The sequence below is a fragment of the Nicotiana sylvestris genome, chromosome 11 (genome assembly GCF_000393655.2).
Source record: "Nicotiana sylvestris chromosome 11, ASM39365v2, whole genome shotgun sequence".
In the NCBI taxonomy this organism is placed as follows: Eukaryota; Viridiplantae; Streptophyta; class Magnoliopsida; order Solanales; family Solanaceae; genus Nicotiana; species Nicotiana sylvestris.
The window spans coordinates 86,161,063-86,166,748 of record NC_091067.1 but is presented as its reverse complement, the minus strand read 5'-3'; the positions used below and the strand labels follow the sequence as shown (position 1 = coordinate 86,166,748).

Here is a 5,686-nt window from a genome sequence, read left to right as displayed (position 1 = left end):
AACATGCATGGACAAACACAAATGATTTATCAAAAATGGCACGAAATTCTCAAAATTGCACACAAAGGAAAATTATTTTATTTTGAATTTTTTGGGAGTAATTCTCACATAGGGCAAAAATCACGTGCTTACAACAACCTACTTAGACTATTTCTAATAAGTTCAAACAATACACACTCCAAATTTCTCACAAAATCATAATCGAAATTTAACAAGATTAGCTAAAGAAGATGAGATTTTAGGTTTTTCACATCTGTTTTTGCGTTTTGCAGTTGTGATAGGTATGTATAAACCTGAAGATATACAAAATTTAAAAACAAATCAGAGAAATATTGGTTATGGAAGAAGGCACTAATGAGTGTTGAATGAATGAGGAACTGATTTTTCATTTCAGTTTTGTTTGCATATGATTCTTTTTCATTAATTAAATTAAATATTTATGTGTGAAAAATGAGGAGAGCGCTACAATAGGGGTAGGTAGGAATAAATGAGGTTGTTATAATTAGAGGGAATGGGAAAATAAAAGATTTTATTGATATTTGGCTACGTATTTGCAAACTTATAACTGAGCTAAAATGGTGCAAGGTATGAAGTGCATTATTTTATAATTTTGTCTTTCTGAATTCAGTTATAGTTTAATATTTTTATATAATAGTTAACTTATTACTTAATTAGCTTAATATTTTTAAACCTCTCAAAGGTCAGAACTCAAATAGAGAACAATTCAACAAACACTCGTTTTTATCCACCAAACAAACTCTTTCTGCCCCCCTTCAACTTCAACTTTCTTTTTCAGTTCTTCACTTCTTTGCATCTCTTTGAACTTTGAATCCCACCGTTTTATTCAGTGAGAGACTCTTCTTCAAATCTTTGATTATTTGAGTAAGTTTTTCTTCTTTTTACAAATATTGCTTTTTTGATTTGTGTGATTTTAACCTAGATTGGCAGTTGACCTAAATTGGCTATGAGTAGATTTACGTTCTTCCCCGTTCAAAATATCCCAGTTTTACTAACACCATCAAATGCAAATCTAATTAGCAACACTTAAGTTGAACAAATAATTGATGAGTAAAGTGCTCATGTAGATTTCGCTCTTTGTTAGCTTAATTTTCTGGAGTTCTTTAATATAGTAGATAATGCTTGCAAGAAACCAAACTGTATTTGAATTTCTAGGATACTTTCTTTTAGTATTTGAATTAGCTATTGTTCTTTAGTTTTTGAATTTATTGTTTGAGCAGACAACAATCATGGTGCACATTTACAAGATGTTAAATCTTTAGTTGGTATGCTAATTTTTTTCTCTTAATAAATTAATTTCATATGTATTTGAAGATTCTGTGCTAATGCTATTTGAAATATTATTTCAGTGAAGTGTATGATTCGAAACCAAGTTGATTCAGATTTCAAGGATACCTTCTCACAAATTGGTAAGTCTTCTATCTTTAAGAAAATAATAATAAAGTTATGACTTATAATAAAATATATGGGTGTGATTCTCCTATTATAAATATTATATTTGCTTTTATTCGTGATAGAAGGGGTGTAATTGCTCCATTAGAAATATATATTTTTTTTCTTTGATCTTGATGGAATGGGTGTGATTCCCCTATTAGAAATATTCTATTTTCTTTGTTCTTGATATAAGAGGTGTAATTCCTCTATTATATGTTACTTCTATTCTGATATTACTATAAGGAGTGTGATTACTCATATTAAAAATATTGTTTTTCTTGGCATTGTTGCTTTGTAGGAAGTTTTATTGATGTGAATTGAGATGGACATATTTTTTATTAGGTTTAATTCTTCTCAACCAAGTTCTAGTTTTAGAGACAATTCTTTCCATCTTGTTGAGGAGTTTGATGTGGAATCACTTAGTCCTGATTCTTGAGAGATAATACCCATTGATAGATATAGCTCTAGAATACGAGATGAAGTGAGAAGACACTAAATCCAGAGGGCCTTGACAACCAGTTGATTACAAATTTCCTAAAATTTTATTCGAGGAGAAAATGCGTCAATTCAGTCCGCGTTAGTTTAAAGATTTGCACTCTAGATGGTTGAAGTATAGTGTGAAAAAAGATTTCGCATTTTGTTTATGTTGTGTAAGGCCCCGTAAATGTTTCACCTAGAACCTGAGATTTTGTGGTGTCGAGATAGGCTAATGTGTTTGAGGATTATAGAGTAAGGATTTTTTGGGGTAGAAGATGGATAATGGGGAGTATGATTCTTGGGTATGAGAGTGTTATTTATGCATACATGTACCAACAAGGTTTGTGGGAAGGTTATTGAGCTCAAATGGGTAAACATTGGATTGTGGGATGACAGAATTCACCATAGGAGAACCTTGAAATCATAATGCACAGCTAGTGCTTGATAAAATGCTTAAATGAGCTTAACCCCCCGAATACCTTCTGTCGCGCCCCCTTTTTTCTCTCATCGCGGAGAGAGGTCCGGGTTTCGACATTCCATGGGGTAATAACTCATTTCCTTTTGGGAATTGGGTATTTGAAGAGTCGTCACCTAACGGATTACAGTGCGTTATGGCACCTAGAGTGATTAACTCTTGGATTGGTTTGCATTACCAGAGATTTAGGGTAAGAGCTCGAAATAACCTCGAGGGGAAGGTGTTAGGCACCCCTCTTGGTCCATAACTATGGGTCCGTCCGAACTTATATTCACAAATTAGTCCATTACAAATAAGCAGTTGAATCAAATAGGTCGTAAGTAAAGCACGTTGGATAACTCAAATAAGATAAAGACATTGAACAAGTTGTATTATAAAACAAAGTTTAAAAAGACTTTTGACCCTATTCAGTCAACACTCATTAGTGCCTTCTTCCATAACCAATATTTCTCTGTTTTTTTTTAAATTTTTTTTTATATATCTTCAGGTTTATACATACCTATGACAACTGCAAAACGCAAAAACAGACGCGAGAAACCTAAAATCTCATCTCCTTTAGCTAATCTTGTTAAATTTCGATTATGATTTTGTGAGAAATTTGGAGTGTGTATTGTTTGAACTTATTAGAAATAGTCTAAGTAGGTTGTATACAAAGTTTGAAGTTATTTGCTGGAGATTTGGACTAGTTTTATACAAGAACTGCAAGTGAAAATTGTACAAAAATTTCGTCAGCGATGCTTATACACTTTTATACAAAGAGGTGCAGTATGTATATAGTTGTATAAAAGTATATAAAGATGTATAATCACAGAGTAAAAATATTCTTGATACACTATGTATATAGGTGTATAAGAAGAATGAGAAGAAGAAGAAAAAGAAAATGCGAGAAATTCACCAAATACCTTTAAATAATGTATCAACCTTGGATATAATAGTGTATCAGTTGTGTTTATACACTATTATATACTATTTATATAATATTATACATTATTATACAAATAAATCCTATCAACGGAACTTCACGTGTTCTTCTTTTTCTTCCTTGGGCATCCTCTGAAATTTAACTCAAATATAGCCTAAATCTACTCCAAATTACTTGAAATTTAAGTTTTGAACTCATCTTGATGATTCCAATCAATTGAGACAACACCCATTCCAAACAAGTAACAAATCGAAAAACTCAATTTCTGAAATTTAACTCAAATATATCCTAAATCTACTCCAAATCACTTCAAATTTGAGTTTTGAACTCATCTTGATGATTCCAATCAATTAAGACAACACCCATTCCAAACAACTAACAAATCGGAAAACTTAATTTCTGAAATCGCATCTTCGAACCACTTGTAATGGTGACTTTTATTATTCAAATCCTTAGTTAACCATTGAAATCCAGAAATGAATTGAAGGAGAATAACAATAGTAGAGAAATGGTGCAAAGGCTGACATGAGAAGGAGAAAAAGAACGAAGAAAAAAGGGGAACGAAAAAAAAGGGGAACGAAGAAATAAGGGGTGGGCTAACTAGTGAAAATTAATTTTCAGATTATGTACAACCTGGGCTATACTGGGTAATGACTTCAAACATGGGCCATTTTCTGATGGATTGTTGGGCCAAGTGACAAGGGATGTAATTCTCCCATTCAGAAAAGATAATATAAGAAATAAATCAGTTGAATACTAAGTAATTAAATAATCATTGAATTTAAAAATGTGAAAATAAAATAATATAGATTGTAGGACCCCTGATTCGTACCTGGGTCATCAAGTAAAAAAAATGTTCATAAGCACTTCAACAAACCAACTCTTCTGTCCAGACTATGTGACTTAGAGGGTCAAATAAACTATTTAAAGGGGTCCACCCTATTTTAACAGATATATATACATACAATATTTTTGCCGAGTCCAACGGATTCCAGTGAACCCCACCCCTACATAGGCCCCCCCTACTTACAAGGTGCATCACTATACTACTATTGCCTTCCCCTCAAAGTTATTTCGAGCCCTTACCATAATCTCTGGTAATGCAAATTAGTTACATGAGTTGATTGCTCTAGGTGCCCTAACGCACCTTAATATGTTAGGTGACGACTCTTCAAATATCCAATTCTCAAAGAAAACGAGTTGTTCCCCATGAATATCGAAATCCGAACTTCCCGCAAAAAGGGAAAAAAGGAAGCGCGACACACATGGCATATACGGAATAAAAACACACTAGAACGCAAAAATCTATGCCCATTAATATTCCTCTGCTCATAAGTACGGCAGCTGAGTACTATTTTCTAACACAAAAAAACCGCACAAAACATCTACCAACCCCCCTCTACATCAAATGGCATCCTCCGGCACCAAATCACTATAAACTAAACATAGATGGAACGGCCTCATCAAATCAAAACAGTTATGGAATAGGTGGGGTTTTTTGCAACACACAAGGCCACTGGGTCATGGGCTTTGCAGGTAAATCATATCCAACCACCAGTATCCACACAGAACTCCTTGCGCTATACATGGGATTGAAGCTTGCTGTGCGCTACCAACTGACACCGATCACACGACATCATTGGTATGTTAACTATGCATACTATGCACTACACTAACATTCTTAATGACTGCAGGTTGTTGCTTCAACAACTGAGTAGGCCTTCTATCCAACGTGTCTATAGGGAGCAAAATAATATTGCAAATAGTCTAGCCAAATATATGCAGATGCCCTCAGTTGTCTATATTTTGCAACCCCACCACTTTTTGTCAGGACTCTCTATCAGGATGATCTAGCCGGAACAACGCGCCGGAGGCTCGTTACCAACAACAACCACATTTTCTCCAGCTCACTCACACAAAGAATCTCTGCTTTATCTAGTTTTTGTAATAGCAATGTTTTGTTTAGTAATGCATCCCATGCAGGAGCGCTTGTAGTAACTTCTCATATTGCTAGTTTAGCTACTTCGATGTCTGTGATGCATCTTGATCCCTGTACTGATGCAATCCTTTAATTTCTATTAATATAAGTCTTACAAAAAAAAGAAAAAGAAAAAGAGAAGCTCCCACAGATTGGTCCAAACCGGCGGGTTTAAAGTTATTTTGAAACACCGTTTAAGTCTTCATCGCTGGGACGAGCCTCTCAATTGTTTTATGCGTGCTCAAATTATAATAATTAAATATTATTTGACTATATACACAATTTTGATTCTTCAAAGAAGGGATGTTCTCCTGATTACATTTTTATATTGTAGCTCCGCCACTAATTATATACACGGAAGTCAAATAACCATTAATTTGAA

General features: G+C 33.9%; 1 long non-coding RNA gene across 1 annotated transcript; it reads left to right on the top strand.

Moving 5' to 3' along the window:
* Positions 1-706: 706 nt before the first annotated feature.
* Positions 707-5,464, top strand: LOC104240061 (uncharacterized). The gene is made up of 3 exons (XR_714295.2): positions 707-882; positions 1,368-1,427; positions 5,021-5,464. It is a non-coding gene; the product is annotated as an uncharacterized lncRNA (long non-coding RNA).
* The last annotated feature ends 222 nt before the right edge of the window (positions 5,465-5,686 follow it).